General features: G+C 39.7%; 1 pseudogene; it reads left to right on the top strand.

Moving 5' to 3' along the window:
• Positions 1-4,938: 4,938 nt before the first annotated feature.
• LOC123817838 lies at positions 4,939-5,053 on the top strand (annotated as a pseudogene).
• Positions 5,054-24,246: the final 19,193 nt, after the last annotated feature.

Genomic DNA, 24,246 nt, shown 5'->3' with positions numbered 1-24,246 from the left:
TGGCATGAAAAAGCACCTGGTGGTTTGATTCTGATATGACCCCTCCCCTCTTTGAGAATCACTGATGTAAAAGAAGAATCACATGAAAAGATATTCATGATATACTAAGAAATAAAAGAGAATTACAAAGTTGTAAATTGTATTGGGAGATTGGGAGATATTGGGAGATTGCCAATATTTCCAGCCTTAGAGAGTCATGCTTTCCTAATTATTCAAATACAAGGATTCTAGCCTCCATTCCATGTATCCTGGTGCCCACCCCCAAATAAGCTCCTAAGAGTTTTCAAGGGGCTCACTGTTGTAGAGACTACAAAATTTTCAGTCTTTGCTGTTTCCATCATCTTTTGTTCCTTGCTGGACAACCTCATTCCTTCCTTTCACCAAAAATGCTGTACTACTAACCTCAAACTTTGTGTGCAACAGACTTCATTAAAGTTTTAAAATACAGAATCACGACACTTTACAGTTTGGACTACAGCTTAAAATTGAACATTAGTTATCAGTATCCTGGATAATCACCTGACATTCTCCCTCCTTAAGACATTGTTTGATGTCCCTGTGCTTGCCACCTTTGCCAAGGCTGCCCACTAGCCTATACTCTGTCTTTAGGAAAAGATGCCTGCTCTGAGTGGGGCTGATGCAACACCTGCCCCAAGAACATGTGGGCAACTGAACAGTTTATGCTCCGTCTTAACTGGGCAGCTGCCACCCTGTTCTGGCCAGTCATAGCATATCAGGAATGATGTGAGCCTGGGTTGCCAGGCCTTGCAAAAGGGAAAAAAGAAGCCTGAAGCCTAGATTTTAATTTTGATTTCAGTTTCATTTGTTAGTAATTAATAGGCAACTCAAAGTATTTAAGAGTACTTACTATGTGTCAGGTACTTTCCTAAGTACTTTATAAGTATCAATTATTTGGTCCGTATAACAACCTGTAAAGTAGTTACTATGATTTCCTCCACTTTACAGATGAGAAAACTGAGGTACAGAAATTAAGTTATCCAAAGTCATATGATTAATAAGTTGCAGAGCAGAATTTGAACTCAGGCATCTAGCTCTAGAGAATACTCTTAATCATCATGCTTTACTGCTATGAACAAAATTTGGCCCACACATTGCAGTTTTTGATCTGCATTAGAGACCAGTGCAATCCCAAAGAGCTTTCTGTGATGATAGAAATGTTTCATTCTGTGCTGTCCATTCTCCCCTTCTTTATGAGTAACATAAGTAAATGTCCACTACCAGGTGTATATATGTTTACTCACAATAACAAACACATTTATTATCCTTCTTGCAACTAGATGTGGTCATGTGACTAAATTCTGGTATATAAGCAAAAATTATATGTACAACTTCCAGAAAATATCTTTAAAGGGAGGAGGTTTGCCCTTTTTTCCTCCTTCTTCTTCTTGCTTGTGGGAATGTGGACATAATGGCTGGAGCTCCAGCTGCTGTCTTAGATCATGAAGCAACTTTAAAAATGAAAGCCATGTGTAATGCAACAAAATGATAGAACAAACCTGAGTTCCAGGCACCATGGAGCAGCCCAGGACTTCTGAACATGAAAGAGAAATGAGCTTTAGTTTTATTTAAGCCCCTGTTATGTGGAGTTTTTCTGTGATTTTCATTGCAATAGGAAGATGTGGTTTTATCAGCATATATAACATGGAATCTGACCCACATTGGGGGCCATCCAAGGAAGCGACGCTTGGATTGAGTTAGCCAAGAATGGAGTGGGGTATAAAATGTTTTCAAGCAAAGGGAAAAAGTCCCTTTGCAGTGGCCCTGAAGTGGAAAGGGGCTTTGCATGTTGAAAGGAGAAGAAAGGCCAGGGTGGCTGGGACAGGAAAAGCAAGGGGAGAAGTGGCACAAAATGAGATCAGAAAGATGACCACATAGGACCTCAGAAGCTGTTAAGGCTTTTGGTCTTTATCCCAAGAGTAATGGGGAGCAATTGAAGGGATTTCAGCGAGAGGTTACAGGATTAGATTTGCTCTCCCCTTGGTTAATGGTTCCATCCATCTGGAGCAGTAACCATTCCCCAATCCCAAAATATTCGTGAGGCCCAGACCAAATATTGTTTGTGGATAAATTTGATTTTTTACTATTTTATTGTTGTGGTAAAATATGTAACATAAAATTTGCCACTTTAACTGTTTTTAAGTGTGGAATTCAGTGGCTTTAATTATGTTCACAATGGTGTGCAACTATTACCACTACCTACTTCCAATTCTTTTCCTTTGTCGATGAACTTTTGCACTTACTAAACCTTCTACAGCTGTGTTGGATTGATTAAACTGTATCATGGCAGCAGTCACCGTGTGTGAATTCCTAGAAAGTGGGCTGTGAACTCTAAGGAACAGTTGACCACATCAGAGTCAGCTGGGGCCAGCCTGAGGAATGTCACACCCTGGCCAGCAGGTCTGCCAATCTGTCAGCTGTCACCAGACAGGTCATTTGGTGTGCTCTACTAATAGGAAGAATATATCCCCTGAACTGGAACTGGAAGAGATCAAAGTTAACTGATGTCTGATCTCTTTCAGGATCTTAGGAAAACATTCTGACCTAACTGATCTGTCAGAGAAGGCCAGAAGCAACAACACAGAACTGATTTTGTCTGTGTTTCTCAACCTGGGGCAAACAGTTCTCTGGACACAAACAGTGGTGTGTCCAGGACACATGAAGCCATAGGATAGACATGGGACATCTTCCTGGAGCATTCATCTGATTTGATGGCAAATAACTTGCATACTTTTATTTTCAAACAAATGTACTTGCATTATGAGACAGAAGGTAATTTATAATGAAGTTTAAGGATAAAACATGAGCTTTAAAGAAATTACATCTGCTGCCTTGGGCCTTACTCTCAGATTTCTGGGAATATTTGTCCCTTCCCCGAGCTGATAGCAGTATTTTGGTAAGCTGCAGTGATTATGAATAGACTCTCTGGCCAAACGACCCAGAGTCAAAGTCTTGCCCTGACATTTGTTGGATGTGTCGCCTTGGCCAAATTATACAACCTAGCTGAGTTTCAGTTTCCTAATCTGTAAGTAAGAAAAATGATTATACCTAACTAACAGAGTAGTGATGTATTCAATACTTATAAAATGCTTAGCGTATACCAACTGAGCACTAAGACTTATTTTTATTGGTGGTAGTAGTAATATCAGATGGTAAGGTTCCAGACCTTTGGCTCTCTTTTCAAAGTCTTTAAACTTACAATGCTAGCAGTACTATCTGCTGACTGTTAAATATTCAAATGATATAGAAGTAAATATAAAAAATCATGAAAGTTCCTGCTTCCCCTAAATTCCAGTGACCACACCAGAGGTAAATATGCAAACAACTGTTGGCTGTGCATCCTTCCTTCCAAACATTTTTTTAAATCAGTATTTATTGAGCACCATGTACTTTGTACCACTGTGACATTTTCCTCCTCATTCTTCTGCTTTGCTTTAGGGCGTTTGGCTGTGATGCTGATCATAGCCTTCTTCCAGTAACTGGTGCTGGGCGGCATCTCTGGAAATAAGTGGAAAAGTCTGTGCTCCAGACCTGATGCTGTAAGCAGTAGCCACTCTGTCCATAACCTTCATCTAGGAAAATCACTTTGACAGAGGGGCTTTTAAGAAATATCTGATGGGACCAAGACATGGACGAGCTTCAGGAAAAATGGTTTCGACATTTTTTGTTCTTGCTCTGTTTAACTGTGGGCTTCCATCTTAATTTTGTGATTTCACACTTAATGAGTGAAAGCAGAATAGTTGAAGGTTGAAGGCTGATAGGAGCTGCTAGGTCTTTCACTTCATTTCTCAGTTTCCTTCTTCCTTCCCTTCCCCCTCTACCCACTGAGGAGGCCAATTAAGAGGGTCTCAAGACTCTCCTCTGCAGTCACTTCCTCCAGGCAGTCTTCCTGTGTCCCTGACCCAGTGTGAAACATGTGCCCTCCCACCTCCTAGCACAGTATGCTCTAAATTTTGTTGTAGCTCCAATTGCACTGCATTGTGATGTTAGCTTAGTTGTCTGTGTTCTTTACTAAATCAGATTTTCTTCGGCACAGATGATGTGTCTGTTTGCTCTTTAGACCTAGAGCCTAGCATGTGGTCCATAACATTTACTAAATAAATATATATTAAATAGGTGGTAGGAGAAGTCATTAGTTTACAAACATGGCTGCAAGGATTTTACCCACATTTATGTGCAAGTCCCTTTGCACCTCCCATCGAGGGGTAGGGATTATTCCTTTACTCCTTGGGTCTGGGCTTAGCCAATGAAACATTAGCCAATGTGATGCAAATAGAGACTTAAAATGTGCTTGTACCTAAGGGCTAGCCCCCTTTTGTCTATGGCTGTAAACCTGAGACTGAGATATGAACAAGCCTGAAATAGCCTAATACAAAGCTCAAAAGATAACAAAGCATGCCCAGTGAGCAGCCTGGCTATGTCCAACTGGCCAATGGCCAGACAAGTGAGTGAGGCCATTTTAGACCATTCAGTCACAGTTTAGACCTCAGATGACTAAAGACAGATGAATGACTCCAGGTTACAACCGGCAGAGGAACCACCCAGGCTACACCAACCCAAATTGCTGACTCACAGAATCATGAACAAGGCAGTAATTTTAGGGGCGGTTTATAATGTAGCAATAGATAATTGATATGGATGCTGCTTTATAAATGACAATTTCTTCAGGCAGTTTCTCTTCCTACCTTACCTTTAGTGTCTATCTTTTGTTTTTGCTGTCTAAAATTTATTCAGTTTTTTCTTGTAGCAACAAATAGACATTTTCAGTAGAAAAAAATTCTTACAGAGACAAAAATTCTGAATCAAAGAATAGGGGAGATTGGCCCTGGCCAGACAGCTCAATTGGTTAGAGTCTCACCCTCATACACCAAGGTTGAGGGTTTGATCCCTGGTCAGACCTCATACAAGAATCAACCAATGGTGCTCACTTTGGCAGCACATATTCTAAAATTGGAATGATACAGAGAAGATTAACATGGCCCCTGCGCAAGGAAGAATCAGCCAATGAATGCATAAATAAGTAGAAAAAATTGATGTTTCTCTCTCAGATCAACAAAACCCAAAAATTTAGTAGACATAATGGTTTACTTTCCAGCTTAAAATTTTGATAGGCTTGATAGTGGTAATATATTCACAGATATATATGTATATCTATTTATGGATATAGATATATATGTCAAATCATAAAATTTTATTTAAAAAAATTTTAAGGCATACATTGTCATTGAAAGCTTGATTTTTTGACAAACTAAAGACATTTTTTATTATATTTTATTGATTATGCTATTAGAGTTGTCCCAATTTTTCTTGTAGTTGAGACTTGATTGCTGTTGCCAGGTTAATGGGAGGGATTTACCCAGGCCAGTCAATTGCAATGATTGGCTGTGACCACTGACCACCACCCTCTGCCCTCCGTGGAGGATATGCTGTGCAGGGGCAGGATGGTTGTGTTCTGACATGGTATGTAGCTGCCCACTGGGTGTGCAGGCTCTGGGGTTTCCCAAATGGTGCAGGCCAAGGTCAACCCCCACCTGAGTTTTACCAGGAGCCTCTCTGCCTGAGCTATAAAGCAATCTGAGATGGCTGCTACTTGTACTGGGCTTGGAGATTCCCAGGTGAAGCCAAACTGTGACTCTAGGCTGGCTGCTGCTAGTGCTGAGCCTGGGGCTCCCTATGCCAGCTGTTGCTTGTTTGATGGTATTTAGGAAGTTTTGAAGCATGAGCCAAGACCAGCCATTCATATGGGAAAAGCAGCTTGGGTGGGCCTGTAAATTGGGTGGGGCAGAGTCTCAGGGCCTGTCTAGGGAGGGTCAGTGTTAGCCAGGTGATGGAGTCTCAGATATGGAACCAGCTTGCCACCTCTGTCAGGGGAGGATTCAGAAAAGGGACAATGGCCTCTGTTTGCCTTGATGCCAGACACTTCAGTTTCTCCCTGTGTACCACTGGTACCTTTCAAGCTGCTCCCCCACTGCTGGAGCTCAGAGGGAGTGAGTATGAGTAGGTGAGTATGTGTGTGAGTTCTTTAAGAGGAACTGCCTGGGGCTCCAGCAGTTTCTGCCGCTGACTCAATACATGCTGGTTGGGCAGCCAGAAGTTGTGAGGACTTATGTCCTTAGCACTGGAACCCTGGACTGAGGGGCCTGGTGTGAGGCTGGGACTCCTTGCTCCCGAGATATCCCTTCTGAATTTTTATTCACTGCATGTTAATGTGGGTCTGGCCTGCTCTGCATCTATGTGCCTCCTGCCAGTCTGGATGGATGTGATTTGTTTAATTCCATAGTTGTCAGACTTCCATTCAACTTGATTTCTGACGAGTCTGAGTGTAGGTTGTTCTATATTTTAGTTGTAATTTTGATGTGGTTGTGGGAGGAGGCGAGCCATGTCTGCCTTCACTGCCATCTTGAGCGGAGGTCCCAAGAATTACATCGTTGTTCTCAGCTCATCTTCAGTCATAGGCAGGGGTTTTGTAGGCTTTGTGGATTGTAGTCATGAAAGAACCCAACAGCCTTGCTCAGAATTGGTAAGAAACTATGGCCCTGACTCTTCTCACTTCAGGTACAGCCAAATCTTTGTATCAATCAGAAGATCAAATGAACAAGAAAATTCCAACAGTGGCAGAAATTTAACTATTGCTGTGACCTGTCTTGATCAGATTTCACCTTGGATAACTTTCTGAGACTTTTCACTATGTGTATTGTCATCTTTGGCAGTCTTGGCACATTCAGTATCAAATTGCCATTTTCAAAGACCCCACCACTTTCAATATTGGAGATGACTACCACCAGTTTCTGAACTGAATACTTGTATAACCAATCTTTCAGTTGTTCCGCCACATTATTTAGGTATTTTATGATCTCAGGATTCGTAGTTACTAGCAAGGTGAATCTATATTACTGCAGTCCAGTTAAGATTCCAGATGGATATATGCCATGCAGTTTATCTAATATAAAATTCTGCTGATGCCAAATGAGAAGAATTCAGCCATGATTTTGGCTTCCCCAGGAGTACTGCCCTGCCATTGCCAGGCACCCACCACAGATAGCAACCACAGGGCTTCTCAGCAGCTCCCTGCATCTGGTTTCAAAAGTTGAAACATAAAATTTAATACTTTTGCCCTACCTGGTGTGGTTCTATTGGTTGGAGCATCATCCTGAAGTCAAGGGTCTCAGTTCAGTTCCTGGTCAGGGCACATATCTAGGTTGACGGTTTGGTACCCGATCCGGGCACCTATGATCCTCAGCCCCAGTGCATGTAGCAAAGGCAACCAATTGATGCTTCTCTCTCACATCGATAGTTCTCTCTCTCCCTTCCTCTCTCTCTAAAAGCAATGAAAGAATGTCCTCAGATGAGGATAAAAAATAAAGTAAAATTTAATACTTTAAGCATGTGACATTTTATTGTATGTCAACTATACCTCAATAAATGGTCAAAAATTTTATAGGAAAAATAAATATAAGCTTGGATTTTACTAATACAGGGCAGTGGTGTGCTGGAACTGGCTTTTCTAGCTTGTGAGAACTGATAGTTAAATTTGAGCAAACCAGTTGTTAACTGTAGCCATCATTAAAACATAATTTATGCACACTTACAATTAAAACTACTTATATATATTTTTGTAAGATATTATTTATTTATTTTTAGAGAGAAGGGAATGAAGGGAGAAAGAGGGAGAGAAACATCAATGTGTGAGAAAAACATTGATCAGTTGCCTCTTTCACACCCCCAACTAGGGATCTGCCCCCACAACCCAGGCATGTGCCCCAACTTGGAATTGAACCAGTGAACTTTGGGTTCATGGGCCAGCACTCAAACCACTGAGTCATCAGCCAGGGCTAAACTAATTATAGTTTTTGAAGAGTAATACTCAAAATTCACTGTAAATATATTTTGCTCATCTGTTTGTGATGTTATTTACATCTACTAGGTATGTATGGTAGCAATATCATAATGGTGTGCTGCTGCACCTCTCTGTCTGACTCCATGTTCAGTGATGTTACCTTGGAAGTTTGAAATTGGCCATGATGGGAGTATTCATACCATGGAAGTTGGCAAACACTACAAATCAGGGCTTTTTTGTTTCCCTTACAGAATCAATTGGCAAACATTTGTCAGTACTGTATTATTTAGGAATAATCACCAGAAGAATAGACAATAGGTATACCATTTAAATCAACAATAGAGAATTTAGCCTATTCAATATAAGGCACTAAAGGAGAAAAAGGAAGGTATATGATAAACAGAAAACATAATGGCTGTCTAGTTAATCATGCCAATTAAATCTAAATGTTTTTTGGTCCTTCCTGTTACCCTATTAAGTCACAGGAAAGAAGTAAAACTATGGTAAGCTCCATAGGTCAGAGAACAATAGCAGAGGAAACATATAAGTGATGCCAACTACATTTTGGAAGATGGAAAGAGAATGAATTAGTAATAACTGATTTAGGTGTCAGCTGTCTCTGGTCTGCTAAGTCCTCCAGAAAAATAAGGCTACAAGAAGGAAGCAGCAGCAGATTCATTCTAAAAAGCGCCTCAGTTGGAAGCATTGAATACCCTCAAGGTGGGAGCAGAGGTTAGAGCTAAGTGCAGAAGCATTAGCAGACAGTCCATATAAAGAAGTAGTTCACTCTCCAAGGCTGCAAATGCAGGGTAACTTCTTCTCCCAACAGAAGATGGGAGGCACTCTACCTAGAGAGATTAAAGAAGTTCTGGACTGGGGACACCAGGCATAGCTGAGACTAGGGCAGAGATATTGTGCTCTACTGAAGAGAGGAATGTCGAGTGGAAGTCTACATACCTTAACAGCTTCCTTCCTTCTCCCTGGTGTCAGGAACATTGACAGCTGATATTACGACTACTTCTCTTACTCTGGAATCGGAGGGTTTTTCTCTGGAGAAATTGACTACATGAGAGAAAAGTTCTACAGATACTGATATATGTGTGGGTCAGTCAAACAAATGTCTGGGTCCCTCACCCACGGTGAAGCTACCAGATATCAAGCCTTACCTATGCAGAGTTTCTAATTACCTTTCTGCGCCTCACTCATAAAAATAAATGGATAGATAAGGATCAGACATCTGATGTCCCTCAGGTGAAATAGAAACAATGGAGGGAAGAGAACAGAACTTTAAAAAAAAGTATGATTAATATTCCCAGAGTGTTCAGAGAGGCATCAATTTATGAAATAAGAACAGGATGCTTTATTAAAGGAACATTCAACAAGTAAAAAGTACCTCTTTGAAAATAAAAATATATAGGCAGAAAAAGTTGGGAGATAAGGTTAAGGAAATCTAAGATATAGAATGAGAAGGGGGAGGGCGAGAGAAGAGAATAAAGAAAGGATTGTTTGTGTAGAAAGCCCAAGAACTAAATAATAGGAATTTTAGCAAATAAGAGAACAGAAAAAATAATTGGGGGAAAAGTGTTAAAGTACAAGATAATTCCCCAGAATTAAAGAATGAGTTTTCAAATGGAGAGAACCTACTAATTATCCAGCATGTTTGTTGAAGAAAGACTCACACCAAGCCAATCTTCATGAAATTTCAGGACACTGGAAGCAACAGAAATCTTAAGTAACATAAAGCATGTCACACACAAAGAGTCAGGAATCAAAATGACACTGGATTTCTCATGATGAATATTGATTTATATTTATATCATATGGTTAATATACAAACACCAAATCATTAGTTGTACCCCTGGAACTAATATAATGTTGCATGTCAATTATATCTAAATAAATAATTTTTAAAATATATAAGAACAAGATGAAAAAATATATATTTCATATATATTGCATATGTGTATGTGTGTGTGTATGTGTGTGTGTGAGTGTGTGTGTATGCAGCTAGAAGACAATGGAGAAAAGTCTTCAAAATTCTAAGGAAAAGTTGGTTTCCAACCTAAAAGTCTAGGCAATGTTGCCAAGATAGCTGTGTTTGACTACATTCAGAGCAGTTCTGGAGATAGATTCTGAAGACTTTGAGCATGTGATAGGTACATAGGAAACCAACCAACCAACAAAGCAAAGTCATTTTTAAAAACTTTTTTTTCTTTTTAAAAAAATGTAAAATTGATTTTAGAGAGAGATAGGAAGGAGGGGGTAGGCATCAATATGTTATTCCACTTATGCATTCATTGCTTGATGCCTGTATGTGCCCTTACTGGGGATTGAATCTGCAACCTCGGTCTACTGGCACAGTGCTCTCACCAACTGAGCTACCCAGGCAGGGCAATAATTTTTATTTTTTGATTATAGTTGACATACCATATTATATTAGTACATTAGTTTCAGGTGTACAACATAGTAATTAGACATTTATATAACTTATGAAGTGATCACCCCAATAAATCTAGTACCCATCTGACACCATTCATAGTTATTACAATTCCATAGTTACTGACTACAATCCTTATGTTGTGCTTGACATCCCTCTGACTATTTTTATAACTGGCAATTTTCACATCTTAATCCCTTTCTCTTTTTTACCATTCCCCCAAACCCCCCAACCAAAATGTTCTCTGTATCTATGAGTTTCTGTTTTATTCATTCATTTTATTTTTTTATATTTATTATATAAGTGAAATCATGTGGTATTTGTCTTTTTCTGTCTGACGTATTTCACTCAGCATAATACTCTGTAGGTCCATCCATGTTGTTACAGATAGCAGAATTTCATTTATTATTTTTTTGTATGGCTAGGTCATATTCCATTGCATATATGTGCCACTTCCTCATGAAGTCATTGTCTGATGGACACTTAGCTTCCTTCCATATCTCGGTAAGTAATGTTGAAATGATCAAAGGGATGCACATGTCTTTTTGAATTAATGTTTTGAGTTTCTTTATATAAACATCCAGAAGTGGAATTTCTGGGGCCTTCATTGTTTCTTATTATAGCCTTTGTTTTAAATGTTATTTTGTCTGATACAAGTATTGCTACCCCAGCTTTTTAAAAAATTTCTATTTCCATGAAAAATACTTTTCCACCCTTTTACTTTTAGTCTGTGTGTGTTTTTCAATCTCAGGTGGGTCTCTTGTAAGCAGGACACATGTGGGTCTGGTTTTATCCATTCAGCCACCTATGTATTTTGACTGGAACACTGGACCCATTTACATTTAAAGTAATTATTGATAGGTATGTAGTTACTGCCATTCTATTATTCATATTTTTATCTTCTTAAAGAAGTCACTTTATCATTTCTTATAATACTGGTTTGGTGGCGGATGAATTCCTTTAGCTTTTTCTTGTCTGGGAAAAGCAAGGTCATTTTTAATCCCAGGGAAAACAGAAAGTTGTCAAAAAAAAAAAAGACATACATTCATGGCATACTATATGGCTTAGCTGTGAACAATTTTACATGGTTATAAGAAGTTAAGCACTATGCTAAGCAAAATAAGCCAGGCAGTGAAAGACAAATATCATATGATCTGACCTTTAACAGGAACCTAATCAACAAAACAAACAAGCAAAATATAACCAAAGACACTGAAATTGAGGACAGGCTGACAGTGACCAGAGGAGAGAGGGGAGGGAATTTCAGGGGAAAAGGGTGAAGGGTTTGCAGGAACAATTATAAAGGACACATGGACAGTAAGGGGGGATGGAAATGGGAGGGAGGTGGGGAGGGCTGGGGTGTTGAGTTGAGGTGAGGGGAAAAGGCAGAAAACTATACTTGAACAACAACAACAAAAAAGACAAAAAAGATAAAAAAACTGAGCTTTAATGTAAAAAAAAGTTAAGCACTGTGTTAATTTTTTAAAGATTTTATTTATTTATTTTTAGAGAGGGAAGGGAAGGAGAAAGAGAGAGAGAGAGAGACAGAGACATCAATGTGGGGTTGCTGGGGGCCGTGGCCCGCAACCCAGGCATGTGCCCGGACTGGGAAGCGAACCCGTGACTCCTGGTTCTCAGCCTGCGCTCAATCCACTGAGCCACGCCAGCCAGGGCTAATTTTTAAAAAGTGTAATCGTAATAAAACTAATACTGGGAGAATGAAGGAGTATGTGTAGGTGAATATGTGTCTGTTTGTCAATGTCTCTGCAAAATAGAGAAAAATCCTGTTCTACTGTAAGAAATCAATAGATAATATTTAAAATAGGAATGTTTAAAATGACAGTGTAAGTACCTTGTTGGGAGGTTTGGAAAGAAATACCAGAAGAAAGAGCTAAGACACTGTAAGTGGTGGCTCCTAAGGAGTGGGGTTTAGAGATCAGGAGGCACAGAGCAGGAGGCTGCTGAACTCTATTATAACTTTATAATTCTACTTTATTTTTAAATGTATGTACTTGTACTACTTTAACAAGTTGATTTTCCCAAAATTTATCTGTAGATTAAATGCAATACCATCAGGATTGTTTGAGAAATCGACAAACTTATTCTTGTTAGAGTAACTAAATGAATTTTGGAAACAAAGAGCAATGTGGGGAGGGGTTGGGGGGACTAGCTCAGTCAGATTTCATGAGATAATATGAAGCCATAGTCATAAAACAAGAATGATGCACTACAGGAATAGATACAGAAACCAAAAGAACAGAATAGAGAGCCCCAAAATGGAGCCATACATCTTTGGGAACTTGCTATAAAATGAAGATGACACTGTAAGTCAACATGAAGAGGACAAATTATTCAGTAGATATCAGGAAAACTGCCTAACTATTTGGAGAAAAATTAAGTATGATCCCTACTACATACTAATCTGTACTCCAAAGGAATTAAATACCTGTATGTAAAAGATAGAAGAATACACACACAAAAATAGGAAGCCCATTAGAGACATGGGCAAAGGGTATCAATAGGTAACTCATAGAAGGGGAAATGGAAATGACTCACTTGCATAAGAAGAAAAGTTCAAATTCACAGGTAATGCAAATTGAAACAATGAAATACCATTTTATATCTATCAAAGGGGTGTGAATTAGAGAATGGAAAATAGCCAGTGATAGAATTAGAGAAATGAAAATCCTCTTGCATTATTATGGTAGTTTTATAGAACAGACAGAGGGGGGTGAGCAATATAATGCTAAAAGGACCCCCCTTCCCCCTGGGGTTCCCCCCATATTATGTTCACTTTGCTTACTGCCAGAGGAAGGACGTCTCAATGCCAGAGACTGGTGAAAAGGAAAGGAATTATTTACTTTAAAGTTATACAGACTTAGAGTAATGACTTAATGTCTTCATTAAAATACTAAAGTTCTTTTTTTATGCATTTTATTTATTTATTTTTAGAGAGGGAAGGAAGGGAGATAGAGAGAGAGAAACATCAATGTGCGGTTGCTGGGGGTCATGGCCTGCAACCCAGGCATGTACCCTGACTGGGAATCGAACCTGTGACACTTTGGTTCTCAGCCCACGTTCAGTCCACTGAACTACGCCAGCCAGGGCTAAAGTTCTTTAGAATACTCACAAACACACACAGTCCTTCCTTCTCCCCTTTGCCCAGTCCAGGGTACCATATCTCAGGAAAAGAAGTAGAAGTCCATGGTTCAGGCAGCCGCTCAGTTCCAGCACCATCAGCTGTGTTGCTGCCACATCTCCAGTTAATCCAAAGCCATGTGGCACCTTCTCATGACCCACCAGCAAGAGTCCTTTCACCCCTTTTCTTCCAGGCAAAGTCTCTCTTGCTTCCTAAGCCACGTGGCAAAAGGGAACACCCCAAAGCCTCGTGGTTCTGCCCTCTGCCAAAGCCACATGGTGATACCAACTCCTCCAAAGCTGCAAGGTCCTCTTCTCTTGCCCAGGCCATGTGGTCCCAACAAGATGCCCAAGCTGTGTGGTCCCAAAAAGATGCCAAATGGCTGCTGCTCCTGGGTTTAAATCCCAGCACTAATCTTCCTCTGCAGCCACATCTCTGGCTCCTCCCACAGTTGGCCACATCTGCCAGCGTTCCAGGCAGGTGTGGCCCTGTAGTGTGGAGCCAATTATCTCCAAGCTCTTTTGGACCCCATTACAAATCCCTATTTGGGGCCCCCCTCTTGGCTGCACCCTGTTACAATAGTGCAACTGGTACAGATGTTCTAGAAAGAAATCTAGCAGAATTGAGGATGTCAAGGATGCCAAGACCCAACAACCAGCAATCTCACTCTGATATATGTACTCTGGGGAGTTCTCAGCTCCATAAGGGATCATGTGCAAGGATGTTCACTGCAACTCTGTTGTGGAAATAAGGAGTTGGGGGCATCCTAGGTGTCTGTCACTAGTGAAATATTTAGGTGTATCCTTTATAATGCTCCTCAGCAGTAGAACCAATTGTTACTGAAAGGAACCCATGGTGTGTGAGGGGGGGAGCCCAGATTCTGTTACCCAAACAAGCCCCCTCCCCTGGCATCCTTCTGGGCAGGTTTGTCTTGCCCACCACCAGGTGTTAGGAATTATGGCTCTAAATGCCAGAGTTTGGTAAAAAGGAATGGAACTATTTATTCAAAAGTTATACAGGTTTAGAGTAATGGGGGAATGTTGCCTTTAAAATCCCAAAGATCCTTTAAAACACACACACACACACACACACACACACACACACACACACACACACAGAGTCCTGCCTTCCCCCACTTTGCCTGAGCAGGCCAATCAGGGGTATCCACCCATATCTTAGGAAAAAGAAATAAAAGTCTGTAGCTTGGCTAGACTCCTGATTCCTCCCAGTAATCCATGTTCAGCTGGGCAGGTCTGAACATGGTCAGTCCCCATCACCATCAGCTGTGTCACTGCCATGATCTCCAGTTCTTAATCCAAAACCATGTGGCTTCTGCTCATGGCCCACCAGCAAGAGTCCTTTCACCCCTCTTTTCCCCTCATGGCCTCGAATTGTCTTTCCTGCATGGTCCTCTGTTGTCTCTCTTACTGGTGGTGGCCTGCCTTTAGATTAAATCACAGCCTGGATCCTCCTCCTAACCCCATTTCCGACTCCTCCCACAGACAGCTACACCTGCCAGCACTCCTGTATTTTCAGCCTTTTTTGGCTGCCATAATTAGTCTGGGCAGGCGTGACCCTGTGGTGTGGATCAAACCATCTCCAAGCTCTGGTGCAGGCATGGTAAGGGGAGCTGCCTCTCAGTTACATCACGGGTTGAATTTATGCAAACCTTCTGGCTCCATTCAGGCTAAAAGACTAGTCTGCTGTTATTGATATGCAAAATAACCCTCAATGGCCCTGCTCCTTGTCTCCCTTCCCCCAGCCAGGCCTATGGGGGATATCCTATATTCCTGGACACCCCAAGTTCTAGACCCTGTTACAAATTCCCTCTTGGGGGGTCCCTGGGGCCTCCCAGCCTGCATCCCATTACACTATGAGCTAGATTTTTACATGCAGCAATATAAATAGGTCATAAAAACAAAGTGTTGAATTTAAAAAAAGAGACATAAAAAGATCCTTAGACCAATTTATATAAGTTTAAAGTATAGGTGGAAAACAGCAGTATGTATTTTACAGGAATACATACATATCCAAGGGCACATGTCAAACACATAACAGTGGGTACTTATGAGGGGGTGGGGGAAGGAGAATGTAGACCAAGAATAAGAGAGGAGTTAAGATAAGAGGAGGGCCTTACACAGACCATATATGCCATGAACTGAGGAATCTGATAAACTCAGTTCTCAGTAGGCAACATATACTCAGCCTCCCCACACACTCTTATTTCTCAGCAAAAATCTCAATGGAATTTCTTGGGGACTTTGCAGCAAAGTTTTAAAGTTTTTCTGGAAGGATAAATGATGAAAAAAGATCAGAAAACTTTGAAACAGAGGAGAATCTAGGGATGACTTGGCATTCTAGATAATAGAATGTATAAATAATTCAGCAGTCACTAGAACGGTGTGTTACTGGCACACGAATAGACAGAAGAATCAATAGAACAGAAAAGGGCAGAAAGAGACCCAAGAATTTAGCAAAACCTACCAGATGATAAGAGCAGCATTTCGATCAGTGAGGGAAGTGCTGGGTTTTACAACAAATGATACTTGAAACATTGACTAATGAATTTTGGAGGTGGGTAGAAAATATATACAGCAATAATTAAGATCTCTCAGGGTAAATAGACTTAGGGTTTGAATGCCAGTTTGGTCACTGATTAGCTATGTAACTACAGGCCAGATACTTAACCTCCCTAAACCTCATTTCTTCCAGATTTATAAACAAGGTAGTAAAACTAACTACCTCATTTGTTGTGAAGACTAAAAAAGATAGGTTAAAAAAAAGAATATGGTACATATCACACAAACTGTGCCCTAAAATATTAGCCATTATTATTTCTACCCTATAGCACATGCAAAGTAATGTGCAAAATGAAACCGTAAATGTTCCAGGAAGAAAATAAATTGAGTTTTATTATAATCTTGGGGAACAGAAGGACTTTCTAAATATGACCGTAAGGGTAAAAAACATGAAGAAAAACAGTTCTAAATGAAAAAACAACAACAAAAGAACCCTTCTTTATGCCAAATTTCACCACAGACAAAGTTAAAATGGGAAACCGGGGGAAATATCTGCAATATGTGCAACAAACAAACTGTTAATACTACTTGCTAATCAAAAAGGGAAAGATGGATTCAACAGTAGAAAAATGCACCAAGAACTTTACCAAATAAACAAAGAAGCAAAAAAACCATGATTACAAATACATAAAGGGGGAAATGTTCAACCTCCCTAATAAAGAATGCAAGTTAGAATGAAATCCCATTTATCATATATCATATTAGCACAGTAGACTTTTATAATATTTATTTAATATACAATAGTACAATATTCCCTTTGGTGTGGCTTATTTCACTTAGCATAATGTATTTAAGGTCTATCCATGTTGTAGCAGGCATCAGAATTTCACTTTTTTATGATTGAATGACATTCCATTGCATGTATATACGACATTTTTTTTTGTTCATTCATCTTTTGATGGGCTTTTGGCTATTGTGAATAATGCTGCTATATCTCTTTGTGTCCCTGCTTTCACTGTTTTTTTTTTTTAACCCTCGCCCTTGCCTGCCTCCCAGATGCGCCTGGATTGTGGGGGAGAAGGGGAAGGGGATTGAACCTGCAACCTTTCAGGTATTAGACAATGCTCCAACCAACTGAGCCACACCGACCAGGGCTCCTGCTTTCATTCTTTTTGCTGGATCATATACTAATTCTTTAACTTTTTGAGGTCCTACCAAACGATTCTTTTTTTTTTAAGATTTTATTTATTTATTTTTAGAGAGGGAAGGGAGGGAGAAAGAGAGAGCGAGAGAGAGAAACATCAGTGTGCGGTTGCTGGGGGTCATGGCCTGCAACCCAGGCATATACCCTGACTGGGAATCGAACCTGCGACACTTTGGTTCACAGCCCGCACTCAATCCACTGAGCTACGCCAGCCAGGGCTACGATTCTTTTTTTAAAGTCAGGTTTATTAAGGAATCATTTACATACAGTAAAATTCACTCTTTAGGTGCACTGTGCTATGACTTTTGTCCAACAGATGCAGTCATGTAACTACCACCACAATCAAGAAACCACCCCAGGAAGTCCCCACGTGCTCTCTGTAGTCCCTTCTTAACTCTTACCCCTAGGGCCTGGCACTGCTGATCTGATTTCCGTTCCCACAGTTTGACTTTTCCAGAATGTCCAATAATAGAATCATTGGACTTGGCTTCTTTCATTGAACACAATTAATTTGAGATTCATTCATGGCAGTGTATCAATAATTTGCTCCTTGTTATTGCTGGATAGTATTTCACTGTATTTATCCATGCATAAATGGATATTTGGATGGATATCCAAATATGGATATTTGGATATTTGCAGTTAATGGATATTTGGCTTGTTTCCAGTTTTGACAGTTACAAATTATGCTGATATAAGTATTTGCATATAGATCTTTGTGCAGACATATACTTTTATTCATCTGGGTAATACCTAGGAGTGGGATTTCTGGCTCATACAGTAAATGTATGTTTAACTATTCAAAACTGCCTATTTGTTTTCCAAAGCAGCTGTACATTTTTGCATTCCTACCAGCATGCATGAGGGTTCCAGTCATTCTGTATCCTCTATAACATTTGATATTGTCAATTTGTTTTCTTTTATTTTAACCATTTTAATAGGTATGTGGTGTGGTATCTCATTATAATTTTAATTTTTCACATACCTAGTGACTAGTGATGTTGAACTTTTTTTTTTCATATGCTTACTTACCATCTTTTCCTCTTACCTGGTGAAGTATCTGTTTAAATCTTTTGCCCATTCTCAAGTGGGCTGTTTTTTTTTTATTATTGCGCATGAGAGTATATATAGCAGAGAGTATTTGTGTATTGTGTTTATAAATGTGTCATGCATACACACCAAAATGGAAGAAAATTTTAAAATGCTAATAGTGCTTTAATATTTTTAAAGATTTTATTTATTTATTTTTAGAGAGAGGGGAAGGGAGGGAGAGAGGGAGAGAAATATGTGTGGCTGCCTCCTGCACAACCCCCACTGGGGACTTGCCTGCAACCCAGGCATGTGTCCTGACTGGGAATCAAACCAGAGACCCTCTGGTTCACAGGCTGGCACTTAATCCACTGAGCCACACTAGCTAGGGCTTAATATTTTCTTACTCATATTTAAATGTATTTTTATGTCATCTGTACACAAATCTTTTATCAGATGTGTTTTGCAGTATTTTCTTCCAGTCTGTCTTGTCTTCATTTTCTTAACAGTGTCTCTTCAAGAACAGAAGTTTTATTTTAATGAGTGTAATTTATCAATTTTTTCTTTTATGGTTCATGCTTATATGTGTCTTACTTATGAAATTTTTTGTCCAACCTTAAGTTTCAAATATTTTCTCCTACATTTTATTCTAGAAGAGTTGTAGTTTAAGGTTTGTATTTAGGTCTCTGATTCATTTCAAGTTCATTTCTGCACATGGTACACAGTATGGGTCATTGTACCAGCACAATTTGTTGAAACAAGACTGTTCTTAACTGCCATTGTATTGTATAAAACAGTTCTTTGTGCCAAAGTCTGGTGAGTCATGGAGTATACAGGTGACATACTTGTACTATTCTTTATAGTTTAAAAGTACTTTTGATTATATAATCTCATTTAACCCACAATCAACCCTGTGAGGTAGGAATAAAAATGATATTCCTCCTATTTTACATATGAAGAGGCCCAGGTAAGCTAGCACTTGGCCAAGGGACAAAGCTTTCAGTGCTATTCTCAATATATTAATGACCTTCAATAAACATTGAGCTGACTTTCCCAAGATCCAAGTTATTTACATAAATATGTCCAGTACCTAGGATCACTGGAAGTACAAGTTAATACTCACTACTTAATTTTGAATTTACTGGTCTTTGAAAACTGGAAAGGCTGAGATTTGGTGCAATTGGGATCCAAGAGGATGATCATTTGGACTAACCATGAGAAGCGGTCACACATCTCAACTCTGCTGTGTGAACTGGCCATGGACATGCAAACTTTATCCAGTAAAAGTGTAATTAGAAATCTTTTCTTTAGACTATTCCTGAGCTTCAACAAGAAAAATTCCATTACTAAATAGTCCAAATATCAAAGCAATAAACTGATTTGGTTTATGTGCTTGGACATTTCTTCAGCCCATTTGTCACTCCCCTTTCTCTGGGAAACACACCCACAAGTCACACCATTGGAGTGGGCTCTTGTGAGCCATTCTGCTACCACCTGGCCATGGCTATTCACAGCAAAAGTGGACATGTTGTCCAGGTTGATGATTAGATTGTTTCTTTGGGGAGTTTAGGATTGGAGTGAAATAGATAATCAATCTGTAGTTGACTGGAATTTTAACACGTGAAATGGGAGTTATACAGCTGTCATATTCTGCCTGTCAAGTGGATCAAAAGAGAAAAGCAGCAGATTTGAAGAGAGCAAAGAAATGAAGCAGGGAGGCAGAGGCAGGGATTCAACACTGCTCCCCTATTCTTGGTTCCAGACCTTTTCAGTGGCCTTGCTTCATACCTGGTCTGTGGAGCTCTGCAAGCACTTCTCTCTCCTTTAAGAATTGTACCTTCCTTCCCCCTTTTTAAGCTAGCTCTAGTAAGCTTCTGTTACAACCCAAGAGTCCTAACTAATACAATAGAGGTAAATTGACTTATTGTGGAATAGAAAGACATGGCCTTAAACTGCTTTATTGGGATTTCAAAAGAGAGCTGACTTTTTGGTTCTGTAACTAGGATACAAAAATTTCTCCCCTTTCATTTTTGTAAAATAAATTGCATGAAAGGTTTAGGCCAGCTGAGTGAACATCAGCTTGGACAATGAGAACAAGGGAGAGTATTATCCAGGTTAGACTACCATTTCTTTCCAACTGGGAAGGAGCAGGAAGGAAAAAGATGGAGAAAAGAAACTTGGGGGAAAGGGAAGCCAGTAGAGGATGAAAGGATAAGTCTGACATGGACTAGTGCCCAGAAAAATGTTATACATCCACATTTGGAGACTCCTTCACTTCTGGATTTAAAAAAATACTGATCAACTGCCAGGTATTATTTTGTTAATTAGATAATCTCCATGAAATTAGCCTTCTGACACATTTCCAGCCATTTCTCTGGAGCAGCCCTGTGAAATCTCAACTCTCTCTTTACAAGCAGCATTAAATACTATGGCCTGTGTTCTCCTCCTCACCCAGAGTCTGTTTCTTTGCCATGTGCTGTGATGAGCAGAATGAATGATGCACAAAGGCTGGTAGGACAATGGGGCTGATTCATGGTTTGGGAAAACAGGGAATTGTCTCAGAGCAAACACTGGCCCTCCTTTTTGCTGGGGGCACTACAGTGTTTAGCTGAAAGCATCTTGTTTGGATTTGTCCAACTGGTAGATAAACATCTAAATGACAGGAGCACTATGGGGTTCACAAGGTCCCTGGGGTGCTTAAAAGAATCCCGAGATATGCTGGCAGAGCTTGTGCTCTTCATAAACAAACAGAGGTTATTCAAACAGCTGTTAATTTCATTAAGAAGCCTTATTTCAAGGTCCCAGAGCAGGCATTTCTTTTTATGTCAGGATTATCTCTGAGTTTTATATTTGCATCTACTCCTGGTGGCTAAGCTGGGATGTCAGGTGCTAAGCTTACATTTGGATGGGTGTTTTGGCTTGGGCTTCAAAGAAAGTATTTATCTTTAGAGCAGACTAAATTTGACCAAAATAAATCTGATGGGTAATTTAGGGCTAATTATATACATTTTTTTATTGGGATCATATTGTATATACTATTTTGTGATCTTTTGAATTAAGTGCTATAATATGAAAATACTAATTTGTCAACAAATTTTAACCTACAGTATCACTTCTAATGAATGTGTTGTGTGTAACTGTGAATGAACCATCATTTAACCAGTCCCTTGTTGTTAGATACTTAGGTTGTTTTTAATTTTTCATAGCTATAAACCATGTTTCAGTAAAAACTGTTGTAGTTAAATCTGTGCATTTCCTTATTTCCCTAGAAAAAATCTTGGGTTTTGATTTTTGGGTCAGAGGAGATACATATTTTTAATGTTTTTGACTTTTGCTGAGAAACTGCCATTCAGAGTACAATTTATACTTCCTGTAGGTATGAAAGTGTTTTCCTTCACACACACCTGGTTTTTCCATCAAAACTTAATTTTCCTGATTTTCCCAGGTAAGTGATCACATACCATATTTTCAGACTATAAGATGTACTCTCCCCCAAATTTGGGAGGCAAAGGCAGATGCATCTTATAGTCCGAATGTAGCTTACCTGGCTCGCTGTCGTGGGGGACAGTGGTGGAGCAGGGTCACAGGTTATTAAATATTTTACTACATTTTTTGCTTCAAAATTTTTTTCCTGTTTTCCTCCTCTAAAACCTAGGTGCCTCTTATGGTCCTGTGCGTCTTATAGTCCTAAGAATACAGTAATCTACAAATAATGACTTTCAGTTTTTATTTCATTTACCAGATGAGAAAAAGTTGCAAGGATTTATAATATTTCATTGTTGGTGTGGATATGGATAAATGGATGTTATCAAGCCCTGTTAGTGTAAATTGGTAAGTATTTTTGCAGGATAATTTGAGAGTATCCGTGACAAATTTTAAATTGCATACCCTTTGACCTAGCTATTTCAGTTCTAAGAGACTTCTTTACAGGTGAACAAAGACATATGAATAAAACTATTTATTGAAGCACTTTGTTTTAATAGCAAAACAAAATTTAAAACAACTTAAAATTCATTAGTAGGGTATAGTTAACTAAATTATGGTACATTTATGTTATGAAATACTGTGTGGCCATTGAAGAGAACAAAGCAGATCTCTAGTACCAATGTGGAAATTGGTCTATGCTGGTCTATTTTGTTAATTTTAGAAAATGTTTTGAAGGATAATAGTATATTATGATTCCAATTTTATTTCTTCAAAGTCTAAGTATACACACTCAGAAATATATATGCCTTAATATACATAGAAAACTTTTTGTGGAAGGTGATTACCTCTGAGTAATAGAATTGAGAGAATAATGGGAAATGTTTCCTTTTAATTTTATATATTTTAAAATATTTTAATAAGCATTTAGTCTTTTTTAAGATTATATTTCTTTTTAGAGGGAGGGGTGGGGAAGGAGAAAGAAAGATTTTATTTCTTTTTACAGGGAGGTGAGGGGAGGAAGGAAGAGGGAGAGGAACATCAATCTGTTGCCTCACACATGCCCCCAGCTGGGGACCTAGGCCACAGCCCAGGCATGTGTCCTGACTGGTAATCGAACCAGTGACCTTTAAGTTCACAGGCCATTGCTTAATCCCCTGAGCCATGCCAGCCAGGTGGCATTTATTCTTCTAAAAATGGGAAAAACAATTTGTTTCTTCTTCCCTATTTTTAAAATATATTTTATTTAGTTTTCTTATTCATTAGCTTAGAATTTTAAAAACAGTTGTAACTGAGATAGTAATAGATGATATTCTTGTCTTGGTTCTGACTTTAATAGTAATGTCTGTAACATTTTACAATTAATATTGGCTTTTGCTTCTTTCCTATCTTTATTTCTTGTCTCTGCCATTTTTCCTGCATGAAGCTCATTTCCAATATTGGCATTAGTATGGACTGGAGTCACAGGGAGCTCTGACCTCAACTGACATGGAGAGCACAAGAATACATTTTATATCTAGCAAAATTTACATAACATAGGGATTCAAAAGTAAATAGTGTAAGATGGCAGTGTAGGCAGACATGGCTCACCTCTTCACACAATCACATCAAAATTACAACTAAAATATGGAACGACTATCACTCAGAACCATCAGAAGTCAAGTTGAGTGGAAGTCTGACAACTGTGGAATTAAAGAAACCACCTACATCCAGATGCAGAATGGGCTGGTCCCTCACCCATGTGTTGTGGATAAAAATTCAGGAGGGTATCTCAGGAGTGAGCAGGCCCAGCCCTACACCAGGCCCCAGAGCCCAGGATTTTAAGCCAGAAAGATATGTCGCCACAACTTCTGCCTGCAAACACCAGCATGGATTAAGTCAGTGGAAGAAACTTCTGGAGCCCCAAGCAGTTCCTCTTAAAGAACTCACACACATACTCACCTACTCATACTCACTCCCTCTGAGCTCCAGCAGTGGGGGAGCAGCTTGAAAGGTACCAGTGGTACACAGGGAGAAACTGAAGTGTCTGGCATCAAGGCAAACAGAGGCCATTGTCCCTTTTCTGAATCCTCCCCTGACAGAGGTGGCAAGCTGGTTCCATATCTGAGACTCCATCACCTGGCTAACACTGACCCTCCCTAGACAGGCCCTGAGACTCTGCCCCCACCCAATTTACAGGCCCACCCAAGCTGCTTTTCCCATATGAATGGCTGGTCTTGGCTCATGCTTCAAAACTTCCTAAATACCATCAAACAAGCAACAGCTGGCATAGGGAGCCCCAGGCTCAGCACTAGCAGCAGCCAGCCTAGAGTCACAGTTTGGCTTCACCTGGGAATCTCCAAGCCCAGTACAAGTAGCAGCCATCTCAGATTGCTTTATAGCTCAGGCAGGGTGGCTCCAGGTAAAACTCAGGTGGAGGCTGACCTTGGCCTGCACCATTTGGGAAACCCCAGAGCCTGCACACCCAGTGGGCAGCTACATACCATGTCAGAACACAACCATCCTGCCCCTGCACAGCATATCCTCCACGGAGGGCAGAGGGTGGTGGTCAGTGGTCACAGCCAATCATTGCAATTGACTGGCTTTGTTAAATCCCTTCCATTGATCTGCTAACAGCAACCAAGTCTGAACAACAAGAGG

Source organism: Phyllostomus hastatus, unplaced genomic scaffold (assembly GCF_019186645.2).
Source record: "Phyllostomus hastatus isolate PE091 unplaced genomic scaffold, TTU_PhHast_1.1 phas_contig_210, whole genome shotgun sequence".
NCBI lineage: Eukaryota > Metazoa > Chordata > Mammalia > Chiroptera > Phyllostomidae > Phyllostomus > Phyllostomus hastatus.
The sequence above is the reverse complement of the archived record's forward strand: the minus strand, read 5'-3'. Positions and strand labels throughout refer to the sequence as shown.